Here is an 18,743-nt window from a genome sequence, read left to right on the forward strand (position 1 = left end):
TCTAAGGACTGTCCAAATCGTTGACTCAGGAGAGCCTCTCAAATGGAAACAGTGGGTGTCATTGTGTCTCTTCAGTGGATCCAGGTTATCCATGTGATCTAAGGTGAAAGGCATGGCAACCCACTCCAGTATTCTTGCCTAGAGAATTCCATGGACAGAGGAACCCGGTGGGCTACAGTTCATAGGGTCACGCAGAGTCATACATGACTGAAGTGATTTAGCACATACACAAAGCAACAAGATCAGCCAGGAATAATCTCCCTGCTTCTGCCCCTGGCGTGTATGCTCACTCCCCTCAATGAACCCATTGTCCTGGTCATCTCCTAACTCCTTCTCCCCAGATTGCGTTGTTTGGCTTCTGACACCCACCTCAAACTTACTTGGTTTTCATGGTGGTCTGGATTTCTCAGGCATCAGGATATTGGTCTGCCCAGCCTGACTCTTTTCTGGCATACTCTCTTGACTCCACATCTTCATTCACTCAGACCCTTTGGGACTTTTCCAAGAAAATGAATGAATTCCAGTAAAGGATGGTAGTCAAGGATTAATTCCATGTTGACTGGATGTGCTAAGCTGCTTCAGTCATGTCTAACTCTTTGTGACCCTATGGACTGTAGCCTGCCAGGCTCCTCTGTCCATGGGATTCTCCAGGCAAGAAAACTGGAGTGGGTTGCCATGCCCTCCTCCTGGGGATCTTCTCAACCCAGGAATCGAACTCGTGTCTCTTTGGTCTCCTGCATTGGCAGCTGGGTTCTTTACCATAAGCGCCATGTCAGTTGGATGGAAAAGCCTTGTTGGAACAAGGACAAATGGCTAAGACTAGTCAACTTGACTGGATTCAAGGCCAAGAGTCGTACCCATTGGGGAAATGAAGGGTAAATCAGATCCAGCAGGATCTGGGCAAGCCAGACAAACGCTCCACACCTAGACCCTCATCCATAGGTTCCAGATTGAGTCTCACAAAGTGTCACAGTCATTACCCAGATGCAGGTTGAGAGGCTGGTGTGAGGACCCTAAAGCTGGAAGTTGCAAGCCTGGTTTATGGCCCGAGGCTCTATTATGATCCCAGGTGTCTCAGTGGTAAAGAACCTGCCTGCCAAGACAGGAGATGCCAAGAGACGTGGGTTTGATCCCTGGGTCAAGAAGATCTCCTGGAGAAGGAAATGGCAACCCCCTCCAATAGTCTAGCCTAGAAAATCCCATGGAGAGAGGAGCCTGGCTGGCTACCGTCCATGGGGTCGCAAAGAGCCGGGCCCAACTGAGCAACCGAGTACACGTGTGCTATTGTGATCCTTCTGACACAGGAGACCTGAGGTCCATACACCTGGAAGGAAGCAGGGGTATGGAATAGTCAGAAACTCATAGCTGTCCACTGCCACACATCCTCTATAGTCACACTTCCTCCCTTATATGTATTTCTTGAAATTCCGTCGCTGAACAATCCAGTATTCCTGTAACTGAAAATACTCCCACCTCTTTACCAAAAAAAGAGCAAATTAAACTATCACTCATGCGTCCAAGTTCCATGTTCTGAATCTCGGCTTGATATTTCCTTCGCCTCCACTTCTGCGTGAGCCTGTCTGGATCTTCAGCCGTCTATGAAGTAGATGGTTAATTTAACTACCACCCACCCAGCCTCCACACCATGTGAGGTGAAAGGAAGAGAGAAGAAGAGGGAAATTAATTAAAATACAAAAAGGCATGTTTGTTGTCAGCCACAGCGGATTAAAAAGCAGAGACAGCACTTCACCGACAAAAGTCCGTATAGTCAAAGCTATGGTCTTTCCAGTAGTCATGTAAGGATGTGAGAGCTTGTCCATAAAGAAGGGTGAGTGCCAAAGAATTGATGTTTTGGACCTACGGTGCTGAAGAAGACTCTTGAGAATCCCTTGGACTTCAAGGAGATCAAACCAGTCAATCCTAAAGGAAATCAACCCTTCCAATGAATATTCATTGGAACGATTGATGCTGAAGCTGAAACTTCAATACTTTAGCCACCTGATGTGAAGAGCTGACTCATTGGAAAAGACCCTGATGCTGGGAAAGATTGAAGGCAGGAGGAGAAGGGGACAACAGAGGATCAGATGGTTGGATGGCATCACAGACTCAATGAACATGAGCCTGAGCACACCCCAGGAGATGCTGATGGACTGGGAAGCCTGGTGGGCTTCAGTCCATGAGGTCACAGAGTAGGGCACAACCTAAAACTCACCCGTCTCTGTCTCCACCTGTATGTCTGTTGATCCATGTACAAAGTGAGCTCCTGGTCTTCCCTTAAGTCCTGTGAAACCTTCCCATCTCTGTGGCTTAGACTGGAAACCTTAGGGGCATCCTTGACATCCTCTCTTTCTTAAGCTGTATCAAATTTGATAGCAAGTCTCAGTGGTTTTACTTTTAAAGTACATCCAGCATCCAACCAATTGGCACCCCTTCCTGATTATAACCCTGATGCAGACACCACCAGCTCTTGCCAGGACTGCTGCATAGGCTGCCGAATATCTTAGTGTGCTTGCCTGCTCCTCCTCTTGCCCACTGTAGACTTACTCTCAACACAGCAGACAGAGTGAACCCATGAAAAGGGCATCATGTCAAAAGACACCATCCTGCCCTAACCTCTAGTGGCTTCCAGCAGTCTCCATAGAAACCAAACCTCTCATCACACCTGGAGGGTATCTGTGATCTGGCATTCATGACTCTGACTGTGACTTCCTCCCCCATCCATTTCACTCCACTCCAGCCACCCCGCCTCTTCACTGCTCCTCCAACAGGGCTGGCTTATCCCACCACATGGTCGTGCCCTGCCTAGCCCTTCCACTTGGAAAGAGCCACATAGCATGTTCCTTTGCAGCTTTCAGATAACACCTTCTTAGGGATGTCTGCTCTGATGACAGGGTTTTAATATCACCACCCTTCTCCAACACCCAGTTTCCCTTCTCTGTCTTTATTTTCCCCTGTACTCCTTAACACATTTTCTCATGATATACATTTAATTTATTTCTGTGGTTTATTACCTGCATCTCTTTAAGAATTTTCCACAGTCAGACACAACTGAGCAACTGAACAACAACAACAATGTTATTCGCACAAACTCCATGCAGAAGGGGAGTTTTGTTTTATTCATTACTTTGCTCTGATGGCTGCTGAAGTGACACAGTGGTAAAGAATCTACCTGCCAATGCAGGAGACACAGGAGATGTGGGTTTGATCCCTGAGTCCAGAAGATCCCCTGGAGTAGGAAATGGCAACCCACTCCAGTATTCTTGCCTGGAAAATTCCATGGATAGAGGAGCCTAGCGGACTACAGTCCATGGGGGTCACAAAGAATCAGACATGACTGACTATACGTTCACATCACTTTGCCCCTTGCCCCAGACAGTGCTTGGTAGAGGGGAGGCATTCGGTCAATCTTTGTTGAACGAATGAATGCTTGAACTGTGTATAGAAGCAGAGCTGGTGCTCCGGCAGTCTGGAATGCTTCTCTCTTCCTGTGCCCTCACCTTTCCCTCACCTTTTCCTAGCCTGCAGCTGGTGGAGGGCTCTTGGGCAGGTGAGGATAACCCACATTTGCATTCTTAGTCCCTGGCGGACCTGCCCAAGCAGGGTGGCCATTGTCTGCCATCACCCTTGATTGCAGGTCAGAGTGATGCGACTGTCTCAGGGGATTCCCTGAGACATTTCCTGTTCCCCATTATATGACAGCAGCCCCGTTTTCCCTTGATACTTCAGTCGGTCATCTCAGCCAACGGGGTTAGCCATATTTGTCCCAGGGAAGTGAATAACAGGAAATATCTAGGTGTTGTCTTAGCTCCCAATTCCACTTTCTCCTAAAAGAGTCAAAATCCTGGGTACAGGAAGAAGACATTTATAAATGGGTCATTCAGTACCTTCATGAGAATTGCTTCTCTTACATTTTCTTCCCTGGTGCTGGACTCAAGGATTCTAGCTATGGAGGTGAGAGCACCATATGCTGAACCTTGAAAGTCTTGTCTTTCAACTGACTCTGTGATTGAGCCATCAGTAAGCCCTTCCACCCGTCTGTAAAGTCAGATTCTCCCGGGTGATAGGATTCATGATGAGAGTGGATCGCATGGGCACCAGCTCATTGCCTTTCTTCTCTGCCTGGGAGAACATTCTTTGGTCAGAAGCAATGTAGTGTGAGACAGTGAAAAACATATTCAGTAACTTGACAGATGACAGTGCTGGCCAAGAGGCCTGGCAGGCCAGGAAGCAGAAGCAAAACCAAATCCGGAGAAAAGGGCCGCTCTAGCAGAGTACATCGCCCAGCCTTTTATTATAGGAGGGCCTCCATGTAGTCCGCCTCCGCCCAGGGAGTGGCATGAACTCCTACCAGTATGCTACCCTATCGGTGTTCCTTTTTGTTCGAGGTTGATTATTGATGTCAGTGTACTGGTCAGTCTAGAGTGACAGCTGGTGACAGAAGGGCCTTGGCGAGAGGAAGTCCATTGTGCTGAGCCTGTTCTTAGCCTGCATCCTTAGAATCCCATTTCACATGCCATTTTGTTCACTCTGTTCTGTCTTTGGGTATTGCAGAGAAGGGTGATTGATATTGAAAAGAGGGCCAATCTGTCCATCTAATTATTAAGCACCTTAATAGTAGGGGGCCTTTTGGTGAACATCTATATTGATACAAATATTCTCATACTCCGGCCAAGTGTAAAAGCTCTACCCCATATAATTCTTCCCCCAACTGCCTTGTCATCAGTATCCTGCTTCTTTCAAGTCCAGTTCTATCTTATCTCCTGGAATTCTTCATTTGCCTTGTCTTGTCTTATAAGCAGCAGCCTAATTGAACTACAGTAATTCTAGGTGATCGTGGGCAATAACTATTAATAATTAGCTGCTTTGTCATTGTTTATGATAATTTGGAGAAAGAAGAGTTCCAAGGGATGACAGGAATGCTGAAAAACAAGGTCAAATCGAACAAGCACCAAGGAAACTCAAAAGTCCAGGTAGCATGAATTTTGAGGGTCGCGCCAGAGGGCAGCTGCTGGAATAGATGAGCATTACCACCTTCATAGTCCTTGTCACAGCTCAAGACACACATTCTGGTGCAGAGTATCTAATCAATCCTGTCTGGGTGCCATATTTCTGTTTCTTGGCTATTCCAGACTGTATCTTGTGGGAGAGAAGCAATTTCCCAAAAGGAATTCAAGGTGCCAGTCTCAAAGGTGAAATGGACACTGAGCAGCCACAAGCTCTACAAATGTCCTCTACACTGGACTCCTTGGTCTACAGATTGTCAAAATGTTCAGAGGTCTTTTGATCGTGGTGGTTGTGGTGGTTGGTAGGAGTGGAGTGATCATTACTCATGAATTTACATACAGAGTTGGTGCATATAAATGCGAGATTCTTGGGGACTTTCCTGGTAGTCTAGTGGTTAAGACTTCACCTTCCAATGCAAGAGATACAGGTTCAATCCCTGACTGGGGATCTAAGATCCCTGATGCCTGACGGCCCAAACCATGAAACAGAAGCAATAACATGACAAATTCAATAAAGACTTTAAAATGATCCACATAAAAAAAAAATCTTAAAAAAAAATGGGAGATCTTTCCTTCCTCCCATTTCTCTATTTTCCCCCTTTCATCTCTGTGTCCACGGTCTGAGCTGCTGATCCTACTGTTTGATATGTAATAATCTTATACTCAGTTTCAGTTCAGTCACTCAGTTGTGTCTGACTCTTTGTGATCCCATGGACTGCAGCATGCCAGGCTTCCCTGTCCATCACCAACTCCCAAAGCTTGCTAAAACTCATGTCCATCGAGTCAGTGATGCCATCCAATCATCTCATCCTCTGTCATCCGGGACTTCTCCTTCTGCCTTCAATCTTTCCCAGCATCAGGGTCTTTTCCAATGAGTCAGTTCTTTGCATCAAGAGGCCAAACTACTGGAGTTTCAGCTTCAGCATCAGTCCTTCCACTGAATATTCAGGACTGATTTCCTTTAGGATGGACTGGTTGGATCTCCTTGCAGTCCAAGGGACTCTCAAGAATCTTCTCCAACACCACAGTTCAAAAGCATCAATTTTTCAGCGCTCAGCTTTCTTTATAGTTCAACTCTCACATCCATACATGACTACTGGAAAAACCATAGCTTTGACTAGATGGACCTTTGTTGGCAAAGTAATGTCTCTGCTTTTTAATATGCTGTCTAGGTTGGTCATAGCTTTTCTTCCAAGGAGCAAGCATCTTTTAATTTCATGGCTGCAGTCGTCTGCAGTGATTTTGGAGGCCAAGAAAACAAAGTCTCTTACTGTTTCCATTGTTTCCATATCTATTTGCCATGAAGTAATGGGACCAGATGCCTTGATCTTAAATTTTTTGAATGCTGAGTTTTAAGCCAATTTTTTCACTCTCCTCTTTCATTTTCATCAAGAGACTCTTTAGTTCCTCTTCACTTTCTGCCATAAGGCTGGTATCATCTGAATATTTGAGGTTATTGGTATTTCTCCCAGAAATCTTGATTCCAGCTTGTGCTTTATCCAGCCCATCATTTCGCCTGTTGTACTCTGCGTATAAGTTAAATAAGCAGGGTGACAGTATACAGCCTTGACGTACTGCTTCCCCAATTTGGAACCAGTCTGTTGTTCCATGTCCAGTTCTAACTGTTGTTTCTTGACCTGCATACAGATTTCTCAGGAGGCAGGTCAGGTGGTCTGGTATGCTGCTGCTGCTGCTAAGTCACTTCAGTCATGTCCGACTCCGTTCAACCCCATAGATGGCAGCCCACCAGGCTCCTCCATCCCTAGGATTCTCCAGGCAAGAATACTGGAGCGGGTTGACATTTCCTTCTCCAATGCATGCATGCATGCTAAGTTGCTTCAGTTGTGTCCGACTCTGTGCGACCCTATGAATAGCAGCCCACCAGGGCTCCTCTGTCCACGAGACTCTCTAGGCAAGAATACTGGAGTGGGTTGCCATTTCCTTCTCCAGTGGTCTGGTATTCCCATCACTTGAAGAATTTTCCAATTTATTGTGATCCACACAGTCAAAGGCTTTGGCATAATCAATAAAGCAGAAATAGATTTTTTTCTGGAACTCTCTTGTTTTTTCAGTGATCCAATAGGTGTTGGCAATTTGATCTCTGGTTCCTCTGTCTTTTATAAATCCACCTTGAACATCTGGAAGTTCACGTATTGCTGAAGCCTGGCTTGGAGAATTTTGAGCATTACTTTACTAGTGAGTGAGATGAGTGCAATTGTGTGATAGTTTGAACATTCTTTGGCATTGCCTTTCTTTGAGATTGAAATGAAAACTGACCTTTTCCAGTCCTGTGGCCACTGCTGAGTTTTCCAAATTCGCTGGCATACTGAGTGTAGCACTTTTACAGCATCATCTTTTAGGATTTGAAATAGCTCAACTGGAATTCCATCAACTTCACTAGCTTTATTCACAGTGATGCTTTCTAAGGCCCACTTGACTTCACATTCCAGGATGTCTGGCTCTAGTTGAGTGGTCACACCATCATGATTATCTGGGTCCATGAAGATCTTTTTCTTGGGGATGGTCTTGATCACTGCCCCCTATACAATACCACGAACCTCTGTCCATAGTTCTTCAGGCACTCTATCAGATCTAATCCCTTGAATCTGTTTGTCCACTTCCATTGTATAATCATAAGGGATTTGATTTAGGTCTCATGGTTTTCCCTACTTTCTTCAATTTAATTTTGCAATAAGGAGTTCATGATCTGAGTCACAGTCAGCTTCAGGTCTTGTTTTTGCTGACTGTATAGAGCTTCTCCATCTTTGGCTGCAAAGAATATAATCAATCTGATTTCGGTGTTGATCATCTGGTGATGTCCATGTGTAGAGTCTTCTCTTGTGTTGTTGGAAGAGGGTGTTTGCTATGACCAGTGCGGTCTCTTGGCAAAACTCTGTTAGCCTTTGCTCTGCTTCATTTTGTACTCCAAGGCCAAATTTACCTGTTACTCCAGGTATCGCTTGACTTCACACATAACAATTCCCATGCATCTCAGAGGTGACCTTTGCCCCAGTGACCTGTACTCTCTCTTTTTAAGGACCCCCCCTGACCTCAGGCACACACCTCAGAGCACACTGCCCATTTTTTTTTTGGTTGAGAAATTTTGGTTGCCGTCTTTCCAGGCTCCTGGGCCAGCCTCTGCTTCATCTTTCTAGACTTGAAAGCCCATAAAAGGCCGTCACAAAAGAAAGAGGTAGAAAAAGCTCATAAGCACCGGTGCCCAATCTGCTGGCAGGTTTTCATTAGGTCTTAATGAAGCTTGAGTCTGCTGTCCCCGAGGCCCTTTTTCATTTCCACTTGATCTGGCTCAGCCTGCTCCTTAGCCCCGAGGACCCCCAGAAGGGCTGGGAGATTCTTGGGCTCAGACGTCATGGAGAACTAAAGCTGGGGAACCAGGAAGGAGAGTGGAAGTAACTGGAAAGACACCTTCTATGGCCTCCAAGAGCCACATCGCTGTGTCTGTAAGACATTTTCTCCGCATGGTTGTCTGCTGAGCCTCAGCCTCTTGAGAGGGGCCCTGGCGAGGGAACACAGTCTGGGAAGTCACAGGACCTTGGCTCCAGCTGCTGCTCAGGCAGCCCACTAGCTCTGTCCCTTGTATATTTCTCCTCCAGCCTTGGCTCTTTTTCTTCTGTGGAGCCTTGTAAATAACAGTGTCTGAATAAGAACGGTTGTACACAGACATGCACATTTATCATTCATGTGAACGGTTAGACACTCTGCCATGCATCTTATCTACATTATTTTACTTAATAGTCACATCTAGCTTTGGGGCTGAAATATGAGTGATCCTATTTTTTCGATGAGCAAACTGAGTAGTTATGCCTTGTTTGAATAGCATCACCGACTCAATGGACTTGACCTTGGGCAAACTCCAGGGGATAGTGAGGGACAGGGAGGCCTGGCGTGCTGCAGTCCGTGGGGTCACAAAGAGCCGGACATGACTGGGTGACTGAACAACAACAACATCTCTTGCTTGAGCTGACATCAGAATCCTGTCGGACTCAAAAGCTTGTAGTGATAGGGTCGGTCTCAACTGCTTCCCGCCTGCATTAGGCACATCCAGTCGGGGGTAGGGCGGCCACTTCATCATCTTTGCTGCTCCATCCAAACACGTGCTTCATTTCCAGGCCTGTGAGTCTCGCTGACTCCGCACACGTGGGCCGAGCTGCCATGAGCAATATTTCGTCAGTGCTTGTCACTGCGAGCATTGTCATATGCTAATAAGTATTAATAATGCATGTTCAGTAATCTGCCTGGTGTTTTTCCCATCCTTGTTTCTAGCTGGGGGATGACATGGACCAGAGATGAGCTCCCGGGAGACAAAGCCAGGCCATCTGCATAGCTCTTTCCAAGGAGGGCTTGGTAGGCTGAGTCTTTGCTGCTCAAGGTGGAGGGGTGGGGTGACAAGGCAAGGCCAGCCTTATCTGGGGACACACAGCCTTCATGCTCTGTGCTGGCAGCTAAGGAGGTGCCTCTGTCTGCTCTGTGATGGCTCTCTGCTGTCGCCTATTTCTATCTTATCTGACTTTTCACAGCGATAGTTTCAAATCAAGTGCCTTGGGATTTTCTGGATATTGTTGAGCTGAGAAGTAGACCTAGCAGGTCATCAGGACTTTTCGTATTTAGGCTAATGTCTGCATTACCCTTGAGCTTGGAGGAATTTTCCAAGCCACTAATTTGTACTTTGCCAGGAGACAAGAGTGATGAGTGAGTGGTATTATTTTAGGCTTTCTAAATTGGAGCACCGCTTTTGGGTACTAGATGTTCTCAATTTCTTATTTCTTTCAACTCAGAGTTCTGGCAGTTTTGTTGTGTTCTTTAAAAGGGAAGTTAGGTTTTTCAGAGAAGTATTTCAGGCCCCTCTCCTCAACATGCTGAATGATGACTTTTGAGTCTGCAATATAATTCAACAAATATTTATCATGTGCCTATTAGTTGTCAGGCTCTGAGCTAAGTGCTACAGGGTGGGTACAACAACTGATTTATTCAGTCTAACACCCAACGAATCATTCATACATTTTTGAGCACTGCTATTGAGCAGTTACTGGAGAAGGCAATGGCACTCCACTCCAGTACTTTTGCCTAGAAAATCCCATGGACGGAGGAGTCTAGTAGGCTGCAGTCCATGGGGTCACAGGAGTCCGACACGACTGAGAGACTTCACTTTCACTTTTCACTTTCATGCATTGGAGAAGGAAATGGCAACCCATTCCAGTGTTCTTGCCTGGAGAATCCCAGGGACGGGAAGCCTGGTGGGCTGCCATCTATGGGGTCACACAGAGTCGGACATGACTGAAGTGACTTAGCAGCAGCAGCAGCAGCATTGAGCAGTTACTGGCAGATGCTGGAGCTATTTGTCAATTAGGACTGTGTCCTGCTCCAAGTAATAGAAATAAGGGTTTCCCAGTATTAGTTGTTAGTCTCTATGATGTTTAGAATGATGTTTCTGCTTTCATTGAGCCTTTTCCTCATGATCTCAAGATGGCTGCTGCAGCTCCAGCCATAGGTTTCTATTCAGGGCAAGAGAGACAATGTAGAGGGTGGTAAAGAGAATTTAGAAGAGATGTTTTTGTAACTGAGCCTTTTGACAAACAGGGGGGGTTTGTTGGTTGCTGTATTTTAAGGGAGCCAGTAGGTAAACAGAACTGGAAGCCATTAGCTAGCATGTCCTGCAGAATGCCTAGGTGTTGCCTAGGCAGGGCGGAAGGTACAGGAACACCAAGTACTAGGAAAGAGGCTACAGTCATTTCCCCACCATCTAGACCAACTCAACTATCCACTAAGTTAAGGACGTTACTGAAGGTTCCCTAGACTCTTTACTGTCTCAGGCATTCTAGTGAATTTCTCCTGTATGAATTCCCTATGGACGCTGAGTTAACTTTCCCCAGAAACCCAAGGCTGGCATTCCCATGGAAGCAGAATATAAAGCATCTTCCATGCTTTCTCTCCACCAAGGAACATGTCACAAATCCAGTCGAATCAGGGCCGCATCCTTAGGATCTCATTTAACCTCAATTACTCCCTAGAGACTCCGTCTCCAAAGTCAGCCATACTGGGGGTTAAGACTTCAGCATGTGAATTTTGGAGGATCACAAACATTCAGTCCATAAGGATAGCCTTCTCATTCATTCTCAGAGGAGAAGAACTCAAGTCATCGTTCACCATCTGCCCGACAGAGGAGCAGATCATGTGGCATAAAAGAGAAGTTCACGTCTGTCCAAGAAAAGTCTGTTCCCCGACTCCAAGGGCACTTCTAGTTACAAGCATCATGCCCATCCCATTGTAGATGTTCATTCATATTATTTTTCCAAAGTATTTATTTTGTTTATTTATTTGGCTCTGCTGGGTGTCAGCTGTAGCACATGGCATCTTTAGTTGTGGCATGTGAACTCTTAATTTCAGTGTGTGGAATCTAGTTCTCTGACCAGAGATTGAACCCTGGCCTCCTGCATTGGGAGTGTGGAGTACCAGCCACTGGACCACCAGGGTAGTCTCTCATTAATATTTAATAAATTAATACATGGCACGCAGTCCATAACATTGCTGTGACTATTAAGGCTCAAATGAAGTGATGAGCACAGTAAGATCTGTGTAGCAGTAAACTTCACAGCCTGGAAAGACAGGAGAGTCAGCCTAGGAGTGTTCCAAATCATGCACCTTATAAAGGTTTCTCCAGGTTAGAGATTCCCCATACCTACCTGTGCCTTGCAATCATTTTATGACTCATCTAGGTGGATGTACAGACAGGATTATTGGCTCAAGGATGTGCTGATTTCATAACTGCATCAGTGGTTAAGAAAATGTCATTAATTATTGTTGTTGTTTAGTCGCTAAGTTGAGTCTCACTCCTTGCGACCCCATGGACTGTAGCCCGCCAGGCTCCTCTGTCCATGGGATTTCCCAGGCAAGATTACTGTAGTGGGTTGCCATTTCCTTCTCCAGGGGATCTTCCCAACCAGGAATCGAACTTGCATCTCCTGCTTGGCAGGAGGATTCTTTACCCACTGAGTCACCTGGAAAGTCTGTCATTAATTATTAGCTCCAAACAAAATGTAAAATACACAAACTTTTCTGGGGATCAAAGCCTGACTTCAGTTGTCTTCCCCTAAGTTATGAAAGGCAAACGAAAGATTGACTGAGGTGGTGGGAGGGGAAGAGGGGATATGGAATCACCCATCTGGGAAGCAGCCACAGGGCCAATGTGGGAAATTTGTATTGAATCGCTGTTCCACCCTTTGCTGTTTTCATGACCCCAGTCAAGGACTTAAATGTCTATGATACTCATTTTGTAAAAGCTAATATTGCCTTCCCCACCGGTTTGTGGTAAGGATCAAATCAGATCATTTTTCTACAGTTCTTAACATCATGCCTGAGACTTCATCGGTAAGCTCGGTTAGTTCTATCTGAATATGTAATAACACAAATCATTTGATATACTTTTCAGAACATGGCCATGGAGATTGCACAAATTAGGATGCTGAGAGGGCACTTTGCTCTTTAGAGGAAAACGTTTGTCCTCCAAATGTATTACTTTGAAATAAATCAGCGAGTTTCCATCTCTCAAAGTGGGACAGTTAGATACAGATTCGCTCTTGTGATTTTAATCTGAGTCCCAGAAGCCACTGTAGATGTTGTTGTCAGAAAGGGGTTTAACACAGGGAATTAGATGCTGAACAGGGAAAACCTCAGATTTTTCCTCCTGGGTTTACTGTTTACTCCAACACAACTGCCTTACTCAACGATTCTGATACTAGATATTTGGGGGTTTTTTCCCAACCCTACTAGCCAAATCTCTGACATCAGCTGGGTATCCTCCAATTTAAGCAAATTCTGATGTTATTTACCTGAAGACAGAATCAGATCTCACAGGTTAAGGCTTAGTCCTACAGGGACTCCCCTGGCAGTCCAGTGATTAAGACTCTGAGCTGCCAATGCAGGGAGTGAGTGTTGGATCCCTGGCTGGGAAGCTAAGATCCCACATGCCTCACAGCTTGGGCAAAAGACTGAAAAAAAAAAAAGGCTTAGTCCTGCAACATTGCCCGCCTCCCTCTCCTTCAAATGTCAATTGCAAATCCAAGTTGTCACCTGCGCCTGACTGATGGGGCTATAAATTGCACATTTCCACATTCCCATGACTCCCTCTTCAGGCTTGATGAACTGGCTAGAGCAGCTCACAGAACTCATGAAATCTGTTACGTACATTATTAGAAGATATGTTACTAAAGTTTACTAAAGGATATGGGCTTCCCTCGTGGCTACGTGATAAAATATTGGCCTGCAATGCAGGAGACATGGGTTTGATCCCTGGGTCAGGAAGATGCCCTGGAATTGGAAATGGCACCCCACTCCAGTATTCTTGCCTGGGAAATCCCATGGACAGAGAAACCTGGCAGTCTACAGTCCATGGGGCCACAAAGAGCTGGACACGACTGAGATTGTAAGTCACTACATCATAGGTTCTCCATGGAACTTTGGCAAAACTGGGGATGCAGACACGAGGGGAAATCAACAATGATCCCAGGAAGTCAGGCAGTTGCAGGAATTGTAAGAAGCAGGCACCCAGAGTCAGTGATTCACTGGAGAAAGCTTGGAAAACACTGCAAAACATTACACAGCCATCTGCGGAAATCTATTCACCTGCCTGCCGATGTCCAAGCCTTATAACTGTTCCCGCTCCTTTCCCACCTGCCACATCTGATGTGAGTTCTCATCACTGGCAGAATCTAAGTAGGAATCCAACTGACAGGGGGCCTGGGAGATGTAGTTTTCAGGCTCCTGGCATTGGTTGCACAGGGAAAGCTTAGAAGGGCCAGATACTGCTGGGTACCAAGTGATGGTTGACTCTCATTATTCATAGATTCTGTATTTAAGAATTCACCTACTGGCTCACTAAAATGTGTTTGTAATTCCCCAATCAATAAATAGTCACAGTATTTTTGCAGTCATTCGAAGAGCAGCAAAAAATCGGAGTTGCCAGCAAACGCTTTCCCAGCCAAGGTTGAACAAGAGGCAATCTGCCTTCTTGTTTCAGCTCTCAGGCTGTGAACAAGTATCCTTTCCATGGTCTGTTTAATGCCACATGTGAGTATGAGTGTGTGTGTGTGTGTGTGTGCTTTTTCCATTGGTGATTTTGCTATTTAAAACGACCCCCAAGCACTGTTGAAGTGTGATCTGGGGTTCCTACGTGCAAGAGGACTGGGATGTGTTAGATAAGCTGGATTCAGGCCTGAGTTACTGTGCTGTTGTTGTATGGTAACAAATAAACAGTATACAGTAACTCAAGTGTCTTTAAGCAGAAACACATAGGAAACAAGGTTCTGTATTGATCGGTTGATGGATATGTAGCCAGAGCCTTGCAGTAGCCTGACTGTATGTACGCCAGGGGCAGTGATTCAAAATTCGCTAATTCGGCACTTGGTGTGACTTTGTAGTGAGTGAGTGCTCAGTCACTCAGTCGTGTCCAATTCTCTGTGACTCCATGGACTGTAGCCCACCAAGCTCCTCTGTCCATGGAATTCTCCAGGCAAGAATACTGAAGTAGGTTGTCATTTCCTTCTCCAGGGGATCTTCCCAACCCAGGTATAGGCTCCTGCATTGGCAGGCACATTCTTTATTACTGAGCCACCTGGGAAGCCCTTATAGTGAGTGAGTGAGTGAGTAACTGCCTCGAATAGCTGGTGAGAAGTGTAGTATTTACTGCACAATGGGAGATGCGACCAGTGCATCTTTGATAAATTTCTGAGCTTGCAGTTTCCTTTGTGGTGGTGAGAACAAGAGACAAACTGAGGCTCAATATTTGATATCTTAGGACATCCCTGTGAGTGCATCCAGATAAGAAAGAAAGTGATTTACATGCCTTGACATCCTCAAGAGCTTCCCAAATTCACAAGTAGGAGCTGGCTTTGAAATTTAGACTCTAGAATCTCCAGCATGGGTTTTCCAAGTCTGTGTACCATTTCTTATAGATTCTTGCCTTTTTTTTTTTCCTTAAACCACTTCTAAGATTAAACAACCGCCTGGATGGCCAATGTTTTTCAAACTTGAAAAGAAGAAAGATATAAGAATTCATGCCGTCACCTGCGGGAAGGGAGGGAGAGAGCAGGCTTGCCCGCAGTCCTCTGGCTGTAAGTTTGTCCTTATTTTACATATGAAACACTCAAAGCCAGAGAAGGTTAAGAGGTTTGCCTGAGGCCACCATGAGGTCAGAAAACCTGCCTACCTCAGTGCCTTTCCTTTTTGCTGGGTTGCTTTAAAATACAATTCAATTGCTTATAAAATAAGGAGTTGAACTAGCTGGTCTCACAGGTCTCTTAGAAATCTAAAACTCCTTGACTCTGGCATTCCTTGAAGTTTTAACACTCTTGTAACACTACGCCTGGGGCTGGAACTGACCTGGTGAGGGAAGATCTAAAAAGAGAACACGCTGAATATGCCCCAGAGAGTTTGCACACAGGTTTGTTGTTTTGTTGTTCAGTGGTTCAGTGGTGTCTGACTCTTTGTGACCCCATGGACTGCAGCACGCCAGGCTTCCCTGTCCTTCACTATCTCCTGGAGTTTGATCAAACTCATGTCCATTGAGTTGGTGATGTCATCCAACCATCTCATCCTCTGTTGCCCCCTTCTCTGCTTGCCCTCAGTCTTTTCCAGCTTCAGGATCTTTTCCAGTGAATCAACTCTTTGCATCAGGTGGCCAAAGTATTGGAGCTTCATTTTTAGCATCAGTCTTTCCAGAATATTCAGGGTTGATTTCTTTTAGAATTGACTGGTGTGATCTCCTTGCAGTCTAAAGGACTCTCAAGAGTCTTCTCCAGCACCACAGTTTGAAAGCATTAATTCTTCAGTGCTCAGCCTTCTTTATGGTCCAACTCTCACATCCATACATGACTACTGGAAAAACCTTAGCCTTGAGTATACAGCCCTTTGTTGACAAAGTGATGTCTCTGCTTTTTAATAGGCTGTCTAGGTTTGTCATAGTTTTTCTTCCAAGGATCAAGTGTCTTTTAATTTTGTGGGTGCAGTCACCGTCTGTAGTGATCAGTGATTTTGGAGCCCAGGAAAATAAAATCTGCCCCTGTTTTTACTTTTTCCCATCTATTTGCCATGAAGTGATGATACTGGCTGCCATGATCTTAGTTTTTTAAATGTTGAGTTTTAAGCCAGCTTTTTCACTGTCATCTTTCACTCTCATCAGGGGATTCTTTAGTTCCTCTTCACTTTCTGCCAATAGAGTTGTAAAAGTGAAAGTGTTAGTCACTCAGTAGTGTCCGACTCTTTGTGACCCCATGGACTGTAGCCCACCAGGCTCTTAAAAGCAAGTAATGTTAGTCCTCTAGTTTTCTAGTTCTTTTTCTTAGTTGTTTTGGCTATCCTAAGTGCTTTGCATATCCATATAAATTTAGAATCTATTTTTTAGTTTCTTTGCAGAAAGCATTTTTAATTTGATTTCAAATTGCCAGTGTTCACTAAAAGTCCATAAAATTATGATGACTTTTGTCTTATAGCCTTCAACCGTACTAATCTCACTTATTAAGTTTTCAGAGATTTCATCCCTTTTTCTACATCAGTTCCTCTACCTTCTTAGTTTGTGTACATGGGGCCTGTGAATCAAACTGATAAGAAAAAGATTAATAGAAAAAGAAATAGAATTTTAATTAATATTTAAAATTTTACATCTGTGGGGGATACAAAGGAAAGAAGTAAAAACCCACAGAAGTGGATGGACTTGGAAGCTTATATACCATTTTAACCAAATGTGATAAGGAGAAGTAGATAGACAAAGGAAAGGGGAATTGAGGCTCCTCAGTTCAGTTCAGTTCAGTCACTCAGTCGTGTCTGACTCTTTGTGACTCCATGGACTGCAGCACGCCAGGCTTCCCTGTCCATCACTAACTCCTGGAGTTTACCCAAACTCATGTCCATTGAGTCGGTGATGCCATCCAACCATCTCATCCTTTTTTGTCCCCTTCTCCCCCTGCCTTCAATCTTTCCCAGAATCAGGGTCTTTTCAAATGAGTCAGATCTTTGCATCAGGTAGCCAAAGTACTGAGGCTTCTAGGGGTAGTAAATTGTGGCATGGTAAATATATGGGGAAGCTGATGGAAGATAAAGGTTATTTTAGTAAGGTTTGTTTGTACAGACCCTTCTTGATGCTGGCTTTCTATCTTCTTTGTTGCCATAAACCTCCCCTGGAGAAGGGATTTATAGTGACCTCCTTTCTCTGAAGTTTTTACTTTTAGTTAGATAAGGGAAACTCCAAGGCGTCTTCTTTCTGCGTCTGTTAATTCTCGATTGCCTTCATCTTGAAACAATCCTTATGCCAAAGTGGCACACTTTGGGGTGGCTTTTTCTGGCCCCCTTCACAATCATGTCATCTGTAATAAAGACAGTTTTACTTCATTCTTTCCAATCTGTATGTCTTTTATTTCTTTTTGTTACCTGACGGCACTGCTAGAGCCTCTGGTCAGAGCTAATATTTCTGTCTTGTTCCTGATGTTAGGAGGAAAGTGTTCAGCTTTTCACCATTAAGAATGATGTTAATTCTATTTCCAGATTTTTAAGGAATCTTCCCACTAACAGTGTAAAAGTGTTCCCTTTTCTCCACACTCTCTCCAGCCTTGGTGTTTGTAGACTTTTTGATGGCAGCCATTCTGACTGGTGTGAGATGGTACTTCATTGTGGATTTCATTTGCATTTCTCTGATAATGAGTGATGTTGAGCATCTTTTCATGTGTTTATTAGCCATCTGTATGTCTTCTTTGGAGAAATGTCTGTTTAGTTCTTTGGCCCACTTTTTGATTGGTTATTTATTTTTCTGGTATTGAGCTGCATGAGCTACTTGTATATTTTGAAGATTAATTCTTTGTCAGTTGTTTCATTTGCTATTATTTTCTCACATTCTGAAAGCTGTCTTTTCACCTTGCTTATAGTTTCCTTCATTATACAAAAGCTTTTAAGTTTAATTAGGTCCCATTTTTTATTTCCGTTACTCTGGGAGGTGGGTCACAGAGGATCTTGCTGTGATTTATGTCAGAGCGTGTTCTGCCTATGTTTTCCTTTAAGAGTTTTATAGTTTATGATGCTGCATTTAGATCTTTAATCCATTTTGAGTTTATTTTTGTGTATGATGTTAGAAAGTTTTCTAGTTTCATTCTTTCACAGGTGGTTGACTGGTTTCCCCAGCACCACTTGTTAAAGAGATTGTCTTTTCTCCATTGTGTATTCTTGCCTCCTTTGTCAAAGATAAGGTGTCCATAGGTGCATGGATTTATCTCTGGGCTTTCTGTTCTGTTCCACTGATCTATATTTCTATCTTTGTACCAGTACCACACTGTCTTGATGACTGAAGCTTTGTAGTATAGTCTGAAGTTAGGAAAGTTAATTCCTCCAGTTCCGTTCTTCTTTCTCAAGATTGCTTTGGCTATTTGAAGTTTTTTGTGTTTCCATACAAATTGTGAAATTATTTGTTCTAGTTCTGTGAAAAATAACATTGGTAGCTTCATAGGTCGGAGAAGGCAATGGCACCCCACTCCAGTACTCTTGCCTGGAAAATCTATGGACGGAGGAGCCTGGTAGGCTGCAGTCCATGGAGTCACTAAGAGTCAGACATGACTGAGCAACTTCACTTTCGCTTTTTACTTTCACGCATTGGAGAAGGAAATGGCAACCCACTCCAATGTTCTTGCCTGGAGAATCCCAGGGACGGGGGAGCCTGGTGGGCTGCCGTCTCTGGGGTCACAC

Source organism: Bison bison, unplaced genomic scaffold, assembly GCF_000754665.1.
Source record: "Bison bison bison isolate TAMUID 2011002044 unplaced genomic scaffold, Bison_UMD1.0 scf7180017864340, whole genome shotgun sequence".
Taxonomy (NCBI): domain Eukaryota; kingdom Metazoa; phylum Chordata; class Mammalia; order Artiodactyla; family Bovidae; genus Bison; species Bison bison.